Here is a 15,973-nt window from a genome sequence, read left to right as displayed (position 1 = left end):
AGGGGGGGAGGCTTACACACTCGCATGAATTTGTTCTTCCTGGGGCACACCCTGCATGGGGAGAGAGGCAAATCAGCTGGTTCCTTGGGACACTCCAGACATGGTGCCCAGTTCTCTGTCTGCGCCTGCATGCTGCCCTAAGCTACACAGGTGTGGGGGCATGGTGGGAGCTTCCTGCTGTGGAACTGACCTTAGTTGGTTTTCACTGCCTTGCTTTAGCCCCCCCTTGTGCTGACTGGCCCAGGCTCTGAGATACCTACATATTTTATGTGGCATATCTCCGTTTTCCCCATGGGGAGGTATACAGGTAAAGTTTTTTTTTAAAAAAAAACTTTTTGGGCTTCTCAAACTGTGGGTGGTGCTGGAGTAAGGTGGCACTATCCCCTGATAAATTGTTAAACTGTTAAATTGTTAAGAATCTTCTAGTGATTAATTCCAAGGAAAAATGATGTTAATGTCCCTGAAAGGTCTTTACACTCCTACCATTCAGTTGCCCCTGGATACATTTATTTTCCCCCCTTTGCTGAAAGAAAAAACATTAGACATGATAGCACCAGGAACCTGTTCTTCATGGGTCTGTCCCATTCATAAGGTACAGCCAGTGGGGTGTAGTAGAAGTTAAGACTGTTTTGACTAGTAACTGGAAGACCCTATGTTCAAATCCACTCTTGTGCCACGGAAGCTATCTCCATGGACCTGAGGCTAGTCACGCTTCAGTCAACCTGATCTTACCTAATACAGGATTGAGAGGATTTAATGGAGAAGAGGAGGGATACTGTAAACCGTTTTGGGTCCCTACTGGAAAGAAAGGTGGGTTACAAATGAATTAAATAAATAAAGTGGTTGATTTTTGAGATTTAAAAAGGTGAAAAGCATATTGAATCTTTCCTCAGCCCTCTCCTGTAGTTTATGTTCTGGGATTGAAGTAATGACAGAGTGCAGGGAAACAAGGTGCAAGGAGGAGGCTTTCAGCTTCCGGCCACCTATGGATTCCCTTGTAATAAAGTACAGTTAGGGCACTTTCCCCTTCCCAACAACACACAAATCTCTTTTATGTGTGAGGAACAAGACAGTCCCCATCTTGCCTACTTTGGACTTCACCCAGACCAAGAACACATGCTTCCTACAACCCACAAGGACTTTAACATTTGCTTCTAATCACTTGAAAGAAGCCTTTGTAACTTCAACTACATCATTCTAAAGAGAGTAAGTAAAAATATACTCTAGTGCTTTTTTTCCTGGGAATATTCACATATGCTACAGCTACAATAATGGATGATATTTTAAAGAACAAACAGAATGGGATGTGATGGAATGAGTTGCAAAAATTTCTAGGAAAGATCTGTTAGCCTTTAAGTATAACATTTTACAGAATGCAAGGAGTGCCATTTTCATGCAATGATAGAATGACTTTCAGTGAACAGAACAAGGTAAACCAGCTTACCAAAGTGGCAAACGTTTTATAGCAGACAAATACTCGGAGGAGGCCCTTGGCATGATAAATTGTAGGATGCAGATCTAAGTTGGGGTTTTGCCATTGTCTATTCAAGTCCTCCCCGCTTAAGTTAGAACAACGATGGCTGTAGGAAAAATACAATCTTAATAAGATTTCATCAACTTAAAGAAAAGATTTTCCTCTTCAAATAGATTAATGTACTCAATTCTATTTTGTACTCATGAAAAATCCCTCTACATCTTTATTATTAGGCAAAATAATATTTTTAAAATGCTATTTTTTGCTCCAGAATGGTTATTGATGGTGTTGCTGGCAACCAGAACAACATTGCCAGCCTTCATGTCTTGGTTTCTGACAACAAAAGGTTAGGGAGAGTTGGGCATGGACCACATTTAGCAGCAAACCTACAGGAAACAAATTTTGCCAAAAATTAAAAAAATAATGCACATCAAAAAAGCTGTAAATAGACAATTTGAAATACCTTTCTACATAACTACAGTCAGAAAGAAAATTCTAGAAATAAGATTTTAAAATAAATGTGGCAATACATATTTTACATATGTTATAACAACCATGATGGATACAGCACTCTGCTTATTCTGTACCAAAAAATCATGAAAAAATGCATGTCATTCTTATTCTCTTCAGCTTTAGGAAGGCAATCAATCCACTACAGAATGAAGGGTCAGACGCTGGATGATTGTCAACACCTTGTAGGTAGTTCAGTCTTCAGAATGTTCTGTAAACTCTTTTATTCTACCCACTAGATTTTTAAAAATTCCCTTATTTTATGGTAGTCAAGCATAGTGGTAGTTATGGTTCTTAGTTGGGGATAATCTAAGGATGATAATGGAAACATTAAGCCCAAAGATGAGTACAATTCTTGAAATGACATTAAATGCTGGCCCAAATTTTTGAAAGAGAAGACTGCCACCTAAATCTGAAACGATAATGGAGGCTGCATTGAAGGCAACATAAGACAACTCTTTTCTAAAAGAAATGAAGGTTTTTCAATCCACTTCTGTTTCAGTCACAGTTTATCTTACCTTTCTAGGAGGAACAATACTTCCCCACCATTGCCACTTATATACAGCAAAACATTATGTCAGATAGATCTATGTTTTAAGAGGTACTGTAGTCTTCTCCTCAACACTGTAAAGGAGAAATACCCAACCAACTCTGCCTTGTATATGTATACAAAGAGTGCTTCACACAAAAACCTGTCCCTTCAAAAGTGCATATACTTAGGTTAGACAGGGTTGCACTTACCTGTAATTGATGTTCATTGAAGTCTTCTGTGCAGGTACACATTGGGACTGTACATGTGCAGGCTGAGCCATGATGAAGATCTCGAGCTTAACAGTAAAGGGCATTCTAATAGTTGTTGCTCATGTGCACAAGACCAACTGCCCGTCACCCTCTTCCTCAGTTCCACCTGAGCCACAACAAGAACCACTTCCACAGAACTCCAAGTAGGGCAGGAGGGAGGGCATGTGTGTCTGCACAAAAGACCTTGAACATCAATTATAGGTAAAAGCAACCCTGACTTCATCTTCGGTCTTCTGTGCCCTCCCACTTCAGGATTCTACACCTTACCAATCTACACCTTATCAGGAGGTGGGCAGAGTTCTAGATTGGCACTTCACTTCAAACCATCACCAATGATGCTTGTGCCCTAGTTGTGTGAGCATGAACTAACAGGACAGACACCTTTGCCAGGTTACAACACAACATAATTGTGCTCACTATCCATCTTGAGAAAGTTTGCGGAAAGCCCTCTTGCCTCTTGAACCTCCTGGAGGAGAGACAAATGGAAACCTTATCCCTCCTAAAAAATCTCTTGTTCTGGTGTAAATAAAAGGTATTGGCTCTGCCTGACATCATCCTTGCTACCAGACTATGTAATCACCTTTCAGTCTCTGATTGTTGGTTCAGAAAAAATATAGTGTCGTGTGAAATCTTGATACCACTTTTGGTAGAAATTCTAAAGATGGATGCAACACCGCCTTACCATCAAAAACTTCTAAACAGGACAATTCAATACTTAATGCTGCCAACTCTCTCTCCCTCCTTGCAGAAGTTATGGTGCTAAAAACAGGCCTTCATTGATAATAGAGTCAGTGAGTTAGTTACTAGTAATTTAAAGGGTTTCTCCATTAACTGTAACAACACTAATGACAATGGCCATTGTGGGATTACAATTGGCATTGTGGGATTACTACTGGTATTGTGCAATCCCTTTAAAAATAACAGTCAAAATCTTACAAAGAGCAAAGCTTGAGTGAACTTTCTTCCATGGCAGTGAAGAAAAAACTGAGGGAGAGGGTGTCAGATGGTTGGTCTTATGTGGTTGAGTGGCAAGTGGGAATGTGACCAATGGTTATTAGAATGCCCTCCACTGTTAAGCTTGAGATCTTCACCATGGCTTGGCCTGGATATGGGCAGTCCCAATGTGGAATTGCATAGAAGACTGATGATGAACTAAGATTGTTGCATGAATGCTGGTTTGGTAATTCACTATTATAATTGTTGCTGAAGATTCTGATGAGAAAGTCCATCAAATGATCAGTACGTCCTATGGCCTAATGTAAGGGTATGTGCTTAGGCCTCTCAAAGGAGATAGGAGTGTTAGTGACAAGCATTTTCCTTAATTCAATTTCTAAATGCAGCTAAAAACTTTAAAAAACTTACTTTCCATTGATAACTCCATCTGGGTTAAGCATTGGAACAATTTTAAAAATATAAGATTCTCGTAAAGCCTGGGCTGTGGGATTATTGCCCATGAGATATTCCAGTGTTCCCTTCATAACCCAGCTTGCATTAGTTTCTCCAGGATGTACACGAGCAGATAAGAAAATATAAGGACGGTTTCCTAAAAACAACATAAAGAAGAATGATACATTCACTGTTGGAAATAACTTAGAAGTGAAGTACTATGAAACTCTAAATAAGATTTAAAAACATGACATACATTCTAGCAATTCAGGTAACTGTTGGCAACATTTTTATATATTAAGAGAATGTATGAACATACAAATAGACATTTATCCACATTCTAACATTCACTGAGTGCAATCCAGGCACAATTAAGCCTTTTGATTTTTCCACCAGTGAGTCACTGAAACAGCTACATACCACCCACTGAAATGAATGAAAATTTAAAATTATTTAATGTTGGAGTGGATCATGCAGATTATAATTTAACAGCCCTACAAAACACAGGAGAGCACTGCTTTATCAGTTGTATATTGTTTATCAATGTATATTAAAATAGCTTTACAAGAATCTGAGATTAGGAAAAAAAACTATTATACTTACTGAACTGACAGATATGTTCATAGTAATGTGATTCTGGCATGGCTGTTACAGTGACTAAAGGACAGTTGTTTCTGTGAAAGGGGTTCTCTACACAAAACATCATGTATGCTAAAAAAATATATCTGCTGAGGATTATATGTAGATTCCAATTTTTGAAGGTGCATCTTTATAAAAACAACAACAACAACTGTAAGCCTTTGAAGAGGTCCTCTTTATGGTGTAATCATTTTAGGCGCTTTCTAAATAAAAATAATTTTGAACATATTTTGAAAACCTATTAAAGTGTTATTAAACTAACTTATCCTAAGTTTGGTTTTATATAGGATAGCTTTTAATATCTTCCATTTTTACCATATTTCCTTCATTATAAATAATGCTTTTAAAAAGATGACAAAACACCCCACCAACTTTAAAGACATCTGAAGTTAGCCAGAAAATTGCTGCACCTGGTCAAACTGTTTTCATAATCTTCTTATAGAAAGGTACAATTAGCTACTAATGTAGTATTAGCGTGAAACACAGCAGACAGATAACTGTATTAAACAATCTTTGGTCAAATTTCTTTTTTTCATAAATGGAAGTCTGGAATGTTAATCTGAGGTATTAACTATAAGACCTGGAACCTCCTGAAGTGTTAAAGCAGCTTTATCTGGATCATGGCAATGAAAGGCCCAAAGGGAAAATCATTTTCCCACGGCTGTAGTTGCACTGCCGTGCAACTGTATTGCTTATTACAAACTTTAGTTCCATTGCTTAGGTCTTGGGAAGGGGTCTTTCCCTTCCTGCCTTTTGCAGGGAAAATGGAATATTCACTTTAAATAGCTTTCTGTGAGTCTTTATGAATACCATAAAGGATGGATCTGCATTAATTATCAACAATACTAAAGGAATTAAAAAACAATTCAAAATAAGGAGTAACAATATTTTGGTTCATAAAATAACAACTCTTTCCTGCAATTTTGTAATTAATTTGAAATTACTTATCAATATTAGTAACTATTAACTGTTAAAGAAATATGCTCATTACACCCTAAGTATATATTAAAAGCATAACTACTCTCCAAATTGAATAATGCTTTATACACTATAATACTTAGAATAAAACTCTCATTTTTCTTTAAATTCATGTAGCCATCCTCTATTTGCAAAACTGGTTTCGTTTCACAATACAACAATACAGTTTTTTCCTTTCAGATCTCTTGCAAATAAATGCTTCTCCAAGTAGAAGCAATAGTGGTTTTTGCTGAGGTTGATAGGTACAAAAATACTTCTTTATACCTTTTAGGTAGATTTTCAGGGGAAATACCCAACATAGCTTTTGGGTCCATTCGGAATTTAGTCTTTAATATTTTCTGCACTTCTGTATGGATTAGTATTCAGATTTTTTAAATCTTATTACAAGTCCACCAGGTTTCTCTTGGCATTTCCAGGACATGGCTTTGTATTTTTTGTCCGTTTTAAAATATCTTCTGGGGTCATACACCATCTATAAAACATCTTATACCAAGTTTCTTTCAGTGGTTGACTGGTGGTAAATTCGATTTTTCCCCAATGCTGAAAACTGATGTCTTCTTGAAAATTTTGCATTTATTTTATGATACAATTCTTGACTTGTTCACTTTTTGAATCAGGTTTAAGTAGTATCTTATAAATGCTTCCTATTTAGTGTTCTTTTCGTTCATCAATTTCTTTGTCAAATTCTGTCATTTTTCTCAGAACACCTCCTGTTGTCTTTAAATTTCTCATTAATATTGAAACAATTTGAAAATTGAATATTTTCCCCTTCTTGCTCGACTTCTTGCCACGATTTGATTTTCCCTTGATTGTTAATCATACCTTTGTATAATATAGGATTGTTATTCTTTGAGGTGTTCACTTCATAATAGGATTCTATAGGAGACACTAAAGGTGAAGTTGGTATGCGGAGATGTTTATGTGTCTTTATCCTATTCCAAATGTCTTTATGCATCTTTATTTGTATTCCAAAAAAAAACTTTCATTATAACATTTTTCTTTCTGATATGCTTCTTTCAGATAAGATGATTTTTCTGGCCATATATACTTCTGTATACCAGCCTTCAAATTATATGTCTCTAATTTAATTATTCTTTGTCTTGGGTGTTTAATGATAATAAATATCGGTAGCATTTGAAACAAAAATAATTAATTTAAGCAAAACATTCATTTTAATTGCTGGTATTCTTCCAAACCCTGATAATTTTAATTTAAACCATCTTTGTATGACTTCTTTTTTCCCCCCAAGCAACTAAATAAATGTATTTAAATAACATATCCTTATGTCTGGTTATGTATATACCCAAGTATCTCACAGTTTCGGAGTAAACATCACAGTTTGTAAATTCCTGGACTTTCTGTACTTCTTGCTCATTGGAGGATTTAGAATAATCCTAGTTTTATTTCTATTGCTTTTACAGCTAGAAAGAGATCAATAGATCAATTATTTCCATCAGACATTTAACTTATTGTTAGAGGTCAATGATAATTAATACTACATCATCTTCATAGCATTTCAGTTTAAATCCCTCATTATCAACTTGAAATTCTTTAATTTTGAAGTCTTATCTTATTGTGGATTCCATCATTTCTGGTACCAAATTCAATAACAATGGGGATTTCTTTTTCTATCATACTTGTTTTATCATTTTCTAAAAATGTATTAATTGACTATCTTTCTATTTGCTTTTGTACATGGTATGCCAAAAATTTGTCAGGTTTGTTTGCTTGTTCAAACTTTTTCTGTTTTAAAAATGCGGTGTGTGTGTGTTGCATTACCTTTGTTTCAAATAAGTCTAATTGAGTCTTTAAATCTTGATCTCCTTGAATATTTCTTATTCTGTACCTTTTTATGTTTTTCCTCCAAATCTTTTATCCAGTCCTTGATGTTTTCTATCTTTTGATGCTTATCTTTTTTTTTCCTGTTTGGATGCTATGGCAATTAATTTACCTCTCATACATGCTTTGCTTCCATCACAAATTGTTTTAATTGGCAAATCAATTTTACTGATTTTAAAGAATTCTTCTAAATCTGTTAGTCATTGTTTTACCACTTCTTTCTGTAACATCAAATCATCAACCAAATTTATTTATTTATTTATTTTTTATTTATTTTTCAGTCTTATAGACCGCCCAACCCCCGAAGGGCTCTGGGCGGTGAACAGCATAAAATAACAGGTACATAATAGACTATAAATAAATTAAGTTAAAAATGCAGCAATTAATAATAAACAACAGACAGCAATGCCCGTAACAATTCCTACTAAACTCTCCCAGAAGGGGAGAAGAAGAGTGGGCCCATAGATGGTAATGGGCCCAAAATGTAGGGGGAGGTGGGGGCACCTATCAGCGGCCACTCTCAGTCTTCTTTGTCCATGTCTGGTTGTTCTTAGTAAGATTTCAAATTGGTGTAATCTGTGGAGGTCTGTGGTAGAATATCTATCTTTTCAATGTTTGGGTCTAATACTGCATTCATAACTCCAATTAGTATTAATTCATCCTCCTAGAAATCTAAAATAACTTGGAAGAGTTTTTCAAATAATTTTTCTTGCATTATTGGGGCATATATGTTTATTAAAACACATGCTTTAAGATCTGGCAAATTAAGTTAACAAAATAAATCTTGTACCTGGGTTTGTAAATTCTTTGACTATTGTGATCTTCTGATTTTTAATATAGATGACAACACCCCTTTTATTACTGTTTGTTGAAGCTATATATGTGTTGCCTAATTTCTTAATATTTAATAAATATTCATGTTGAGTTTCAATGTGAGTTTCTTGAATACAGATGAAGTATGCATTTTGCTTAAGCATTTTAGTTCTCTTAGATGGAGAATTCAAACAGTTGACATTAACTGAAAAAATCTTAATAATCAATTATTCAGAAGAAGAACTGCTGCTTCACTAGATTTTTCTTCTTGTGGGTCGAGTTGGTTCTTTTTGGATGTGGTTCTGTGGTCTTTTTGGGCTGATTCTTTTTGGAGTCAGGTCTGTGGTCTTTGAACAGATCTTCACTTATGAGTTGCATTACTAATTGTCTGGCTTGTTGTACAGTTTTGTTTTCTCAGTAGTTAAATCCACTTCCAATGAAAATGGAATTCTTTCCTTTTATTCAAAAGTGTGCCTGATAAGTCTTGGAAGATTGATTTCTCAATCTTTTCCACAATAAATGGTTGAAATTGTTGCCTCTTAAGAATAAAATCTTTAGTTTTCCTGTACACAAATTTCACTATATCTCTTGGTATTTTATTTCTTACAGAAAATCTCTTGTTGAGTTTACAAATTTGTTCAGTGTTGAGGAAATTGTGTCCGACTAGAATACAGCCTTCTAAAATTCCACAATTAAGCCTTCCAAGATCTTTTTTTGCCAATTGTCTCTGATAATTCTCTAAATGCAGATTGTTGTTAACTCTTCCTAGAACTTCAATTCTGTCCGTAAACAATATTCTATAGTCAGTATAACACTCATCTTGGAATTTGAAACAATGAAATTGATATATTATATATACATCTCGCAAATACTCTCTCTCTCTGTGTATGTGTGTGTGTATATATAGTTATTCCAAATCTAGTTTTGTTAAGCATAGAATATTATCTCTTGGAATATTAAGTCAACAATGAACAATTCAATTTCTAATTTCTTAAAAGTGAACATTAAGAATACAGCAAAAAATAATAATAGGATAATAACACTGAGATAGGAGTAAATAAAAAACAGTAGCTAAAGACAATAGGGATGATACTGGGGAGGGATCAAATTCTTTAAACTCAAAAGGGGGAATATTAGTATATTAATCCTGATAAGTACAGTAAGCAAAACCAAGTTTAGTATAATTTTAAGTATGTTAGAGGGGTCTGAAAAGTCCAATTGTTCAAAATTACATTAAAAAAAAGTTTTAAAAGATCAAAAGTCAAAAAAGATTTTAAAAAGAGCACAAAAGAGAAGAAAATCAGCAAGGTTATTTGTGATCTCAGACAATACACAAATAACGTATTCAGCAATTCAAGGTCATTTGTCTTCCAAAAGGGTTTTAAAATTGGCCTTAAGTTTCGCCAGTCTGCAATCCCAGCAAGTCCACAAGATGGCATAAGATTACAACAATGTATTAGAATAAGTAAGGCAAATTCCAAGCAAAGCTGAAAGTCTGTAGTTTGTGTTAGAAAATAAACATTGAGATAATGGCTGGATTCTGGTTGCCATGCTGGACTTTGGTCTCAAAAAAGAATCAATCCTGTTAAAATGGTATTGAAATGGTATGAAACTAAATAGTCATAAGTAACTTCTTTTAATTCAGCTTCACCTCCGCTCCTCGTTCTAAAACATTTATATGCATACCTTTTCTCAAGTGCCTTGTACCTTTGTAAACCCTCGCGATAACCCCCCCACAACATGCTCCCCTGTAGTCTGTAAGTAATGCATCCAATGTGACCACTACATCATGTAATTTTTTCTTATGCCAAAGTCTATCCCTCCCATCATCCAACCATGTTGTTAAGGACATACATACACTACTTATTCCTAAAAAAATTTTATACTGGGAGTGCTGAGCAGGCCTAAAAAAAAAATCCCTTCTACAAACCAAGCTTGTTATCAATCATAGGCAAGTTAAGTGTGCCAAGCATCTTTGCCAACAGATCCTTACACTAACTGGATAGTGGCAAATAAATATATTTTAGGGCTCTGAGTAGATTGGATTTTAAGCAAGGAGCAAAATCCACCTTGGATCATTATTGTTTAGTCTCTATCTTTTCTTTAAGGTAAGAAATATATTAAGCAGAAATATATTAAACAGAGGGCAAATCTATTCCTCAGAAGTCTTTTTTATCTTAAGGCTGCTTTCATCTCTACTGTCACCTATGGAAAAATGCGTTATGATCTAGGAATTGATCAAAGGTTGTTGGCGACGCATTTTACTTATAAAATTATATCCTGCCAACACCTCGTCAAATCAGGATATTCCCAAAATGGCAATTTAACAAACCAAAATTCCAAATTCCAAAGGAGTCAAACAAGGATGGCACTTTAGCCCCTCACCTATTATTCAACCTTGTCTAATGATCTCTTCCAAACATCACTTCAAACTCAGATGATGGTCACCCCTCCAAGACTTTGATACATACCACCCTACTCTTTACCTCTATAAAGCTGATAGATAACAATGATTCTATCTTAGAACAAAGAAAGGGTCTTCTAACGTGCTATATCAATGCTTTGCACTCCAATACTCATATAAAAAAAACCATTTAATCATTAATAGTGAAAAAAAATCCAAAATCATGGTCTCTTCCCAAAGCCCAAAGCACAAATGTTCCTGCTGTTGAAAAACTGGTGATGGTGCAGCAAATTGTATTAAGGTATATCTCAGCAGCCGACATTTGCCTCTGCAGCTCTTTTGCAGCACAGGCTCCCCCTTTATCAGTTCCATCCTCAGTTCCAAATCAATAAAACTCTTTGGTTCCAGCACTAGCTCCTCAGTTCCAAAGCTTCGTTCCCTCGCAAGACGCGTGGAAAGTGCTGGTGTCTGCTATCTCACTGAAGGCATTTCAAATAATAGGTGACATCACTCTAATCAAGCTCTCCAGCTACCCCGCTCTTAAGACTGCCTGCTGACTGCTTGGTCTTCACATCTTTGTTTTGAGTTCTTGGTTGGTGGTTCTGAGCCTTGAGCCGACACCTCCCTCTTGTCATCTATTTGATGTGTCTCTGGATCCGTCAAAATCCTGCTCAATAGAACTGAATCAGTTGACCTTTCATAGGGATGATTTTTATTCTTGGTCCCTCTGACACAGGGTGCTTCCCCATCACATTCACACAGCAATACAGTGCGACTTCCTCATACAAGGCTGCTTTTAATTTTAGAAGCCCTGTCCAATTCTCTGGCCTTTGTAGGGAACTGGCTGAAAAATTTTGCAGACTGGTTCGTTGTGGAACTCTCCCAGGCACAAGAAACAAAGGGTGTATTCCATCAGTATGGGTCATTTTGTGGCTTTGGTAACCTGTACATTTTTAAAATAAACTCCATGGGCCATGCCAGCTGCTCTGCCCAAGGTCACCTCTCCTCACCACCCATTGTAAGTGAGTGGGGAGAAACAGCCTAATGCTTAATTGAAAAAAGACTTAAGCCTCGACTCGAACTCCTTCCTCCATAGCAACTGAAGAAGGAACTGGAGAGAGGGCTTGGGCCATTAACGCCAGTCTAGTGCCTTTTAGAAAGAAACATGCATGAAACCAGAGGCCACTGGAGCACCTCCTCTACTGTTGAAACTTAAGAACTTCACTTCAGGCTTAGCCTTGCATGTGCAACACTCCCAATGTGTGCCTGCACAGAAGACCAAAGATGAACCTTTAAAGCTTCACACATCAAGAGAGAATGAAAACCAATCTCTACTAGTCCACAGCATAAGCTTAAGTGCAAGATTGCACAATAGACATTTCCTCTGACAAACCAACATGAACCAGGGACAGAAAAAACATTTTATGCTGGATAAAATATCACCTCCGGGATTTGAGTTAGTCATCTCCCAGTGTGTGTTGTAATGTGCCTCCGCAAGTAAATGACTATCCCATCAAAGACTCTAGGACTTACAAAATGTTGAACAGTAAGGAGAGAGGAATTACTCTTGCAAAGCATGTTATTGCCAGATGATTACCGTGATATACTGGGTATAGGTCGCATCTCCGCATATAAGTTGAGGCACCTAATTTTACCACAAAAAAACTGGGAAAACTTTATTGGACTCCGCTGTGATAAGTCGAGAGGGGTGGGAAATGCAGCATCAATTGAGGCATCAGTAGAGGCAGATATCATGGGCATCCCCACAGGAGTAACAGGACTTGTTCCCTGTGCAGCTGGCCTTACCAGAAACAACTGGAACACGCAGGTTCTTCATTGTAAAGATTTGGAAGTCTATTGGTTGCTTTTTTCTCGAGGCCATCTTGAAGAAATTTTCAGTGAGATCAGACAAGGAAATAGTTTCATACTTGCTTGTGTAGTGACCTCATCATCACTCCCACACTACTGAATCAGTTGCCAGGTTTTTTAAACAAAGGCACTTGGATCAAGAGTGAAACCTTTGTGTAAATCTTCTGAGTCAATTGGTTTTAACATACATTTTGTATTTTACCAACTTCTTTATATGCCATTAAAGGTTTTGTATTTGTTGTATTTGTTGTTGTTGTTGTTGAATATTTATTTCAAAGAAAAAACAGCAAACTGGCTCTGTAAGTGGAAAAGAGGGTCAATCAAGAACAATATGGTATCAACAATAACTTCTTTAAAAAGTACAAAAAACCTTAGCTTCAACCAAAGCAACCAAGCTAAAACACAAAGATGTTAAAATCCCTTCAAGCAAAACTGGATTCCTCATCATCATCTGTATGTCCAAAATGTAACCCAACTTCTAGATTTTAAGAGGGGATATTATCAGAAATGAAAAAATCTACTCATTAGCTTCCCATTGTAAACAATTGGGGATGGGGCATCCCCTTTGGGGTCAAATAACTTTGGATCCCCTGACCCAAACTCTCACTCAAACCTGGCTGGTGGTATCGAGTAGAGACTCTCCTGATGAGACCAGCCAGGCTTTGGTGAAGTGCTTGGTTCAGAGGGTCCAAAGTTATGGACTCCTCAAAAGGGTAGCCCCATCTACTAATAGCTCCCATTGGAAAACAATGGGGAATGGGGGCACTCTCATTTGGGGGGTCCATAACTTTGGACCCCCCTTAACCAAACTCTTACCAAACTTGGCTGGTATCATCAGGAGAGTTCTTCTGAGGGTACCCCTGTAAATTCTTGGTGCTTCTCGCATAAAAAACTGCGCCTTCCTGCTTTGCTGGCCGGCAAAGTAAAAAAACACACAAAAAAATTTTATCGATCCTCAAGATATAAGTTTCGAGGGGAGCTTTTTCAGCATTAAAAATGTGCTGAAAAATTCTGACTTTATACATGAGTATATATACGGTATTTGAATAGTTCCTGAGAATTACCTTTCTAAAGGGTCTAGTCACCAAGATTAGGATCAAAATGATGAAATAAACTTAGCTCATTATTCTGAAATAAGAATTTTGTCATAAATAAATGAAAGAATCATTCTATTACAATCTTGAAGCAGCATGGATACAGATTGTAAAGTAGTCATTGAAGTAAAAAAAAATATAAATATTTATGGATTGTTTCGAGTAGTTACTCAGTAATACTGAGCTTAAGATCAACCTTGTACATTATCAGAAATATACAAAATCAAGGGCATGTATAGAATTAACTGATTCCCTCAACTTTACAAGTATCTCAGATAGTTCCTCAGCTTTACAAGTTATCTCAGATACTTCCTAACAGACTGTGTTTACTATTTAGGATCTTTGTAAAATTATTATACAATACAGTAACATATACTTCAGATACCTAAAGGTATGTAATGAAATCACATATATTAAAATAAATTATCCAAATTTAAATTAACTCACCATCAAAGCTGAATAAGTATATGGATAATGGTAAGCTTAAATAGCAAACATCTTCTTTATGTGGGAAGTTGACAGTGAAGGTAGTTGTGTAGTAGGATTTCCTTTTGACCACCAGTTGCAGCTGAACTTCTAGAAAAATGATTCCTAAGAACAAAATGTTAAAATTTGCTTAAAATATACAGTCCACCTGGTCTCATGAAATTGAGACGATTTGCTTAAATATTACACCTAGTACAAATTAACAATGATTAACTGACTCAGTATCTTTCAAATGATTAATAGTCTAAATAGGCTTTCATTTATTTTACATGATCCTCTATGAACATTATAAAATCATGAAACGCATAAAAAATACTTCAAATTAAACTATAAATCCCCCAGCATACCAAATACTTTTCTTTCCTATCAAATACTTTTCTAGCTCACTAATTTAAAATCTGATTCCAACAATTAACATATGCTTACTTGTAGTAACAAATATCTGTTCCTACACCTAATCCACCAGGGTTGGCCATTTAATGCATCTTGAACAGAGTACATGAGAGGCTGCATACCTTCAAGAAAAATTATTATTGAATATCATTGCACATATTCAGCAGAGAACACCCGGCCTTGGTTCTACTCCATTGTGGCATAGGTTCTTTAACCAGAGGAAAAAGGTTATCCAGACCTTCAAAGACTTAGCACAGAAAGGGTGAGAAAATAACAAACTAGAGTCAAAACCCATATGAAAAGCTGAAACAGCTGCCAAATATACTTTGACAGACAGATTAGTCATGTTACAATCTTTTAAAGACAATAAATACTCAAAAATGAACTGCATGGGTAGAAGTTACAGGATCAACATGTCTGGCATTGGCCCAACTACAAAAAACGCCTTCACTTTGCTTCATACAATCTGTGAGTAGAGGGCTTTCTACCAAATAGCAGAACCTCCTTAACCCTAATAGACCAATCGCTTCAATGAAGGATCAACCAGGTGGCTCTAGCTGAGGGAAGGAATATCATGATGGTGAACTCCTTTGCTAAGAAGCAGATCCTCTGCTTCTGGAACGCTATTCATTCTTTTTGGCCATCCTGTGCAACTGTGCGCATCCCGTATGCTGCTCTAGTACGGTGCTATGAGGATGCAAGACAAATCCACTCCTCCTTTATCTTGACCACCATTCAGTGTAGCAGGGGAAATGTGGGAACATATACAGAACTGTTCTGTTCCATTTGAACTGTAAAAATACTGCCTCAGGGACTCCTTGACCAGCCCCTGCTCTGTAACAATGGGTCTGGCACTTAACACTGAAGTGAAACAAACAGATCAACGCTTAGGGTTTCCCAAGCCGTTAAGACTGGTTTTAGATTATATTGGTTTAGGACTAGTCCTGGAGATCAGTTAGATCACAACACAGAGAGTCAGTCAAGTTGTTGCTCATCCCTGATTTATGAACTGCATGCCAGTAAGTCCTGATGTTGTATGGCCCACATCCAAAGTCAACCAGCTTCACTGCAAAGTCAAACTGACTCGATGTCACCCTGTTTATGCAATACTTGGTGACCATGTTGTCCGCCAAAACCATCACACATTTGCCAGTGACAAGGGCTACAAAAGACACAAGGGCACGTCTTACTGCTCTGATTTTGAGAACATTAATATGTAAGTTGGTCTTTGCAACCAACCATTCCCCCTTAGATATAGTTGTGTTCACAGTGAGCCCCCAACCTTGA

At 36.6% G+C, this 15,973-nt stretch overlaps 1 pseudogene; it reads right to left on the bottom strand.

The window, feature by feature from the left end:
* Positions 1-1,440: 1,440 nt before the first annotated feature.
* The window catches only part of LOC125436995, a 40,660-nt pseudogene continuing 26,127 nt past the window's right edge, over positions 1,441-15,973 (bottom strand).

Source organism: Sphaerodactylus townsendi, linkage group LG07, assembly GCF_021028975.2.
Source record: "Sphaerodactylus townsendi isolate TG3544 linkage group LG07, MPM_Stown_v2.3, whole genome shotgun sequence".
Lineage (NCBI taxonomy): Eukaryota > Metazoa > Chordata > Lepidosauria > Squamata > Sphaerodactylidae > Sphaerodactylus > Sphaerodactylus townsendi.
The sequence above is the reverse complement of the archived record's forward strand: the minus strand, read 5'-3'. Positions and strand labels throughout refer to the sequence as shown.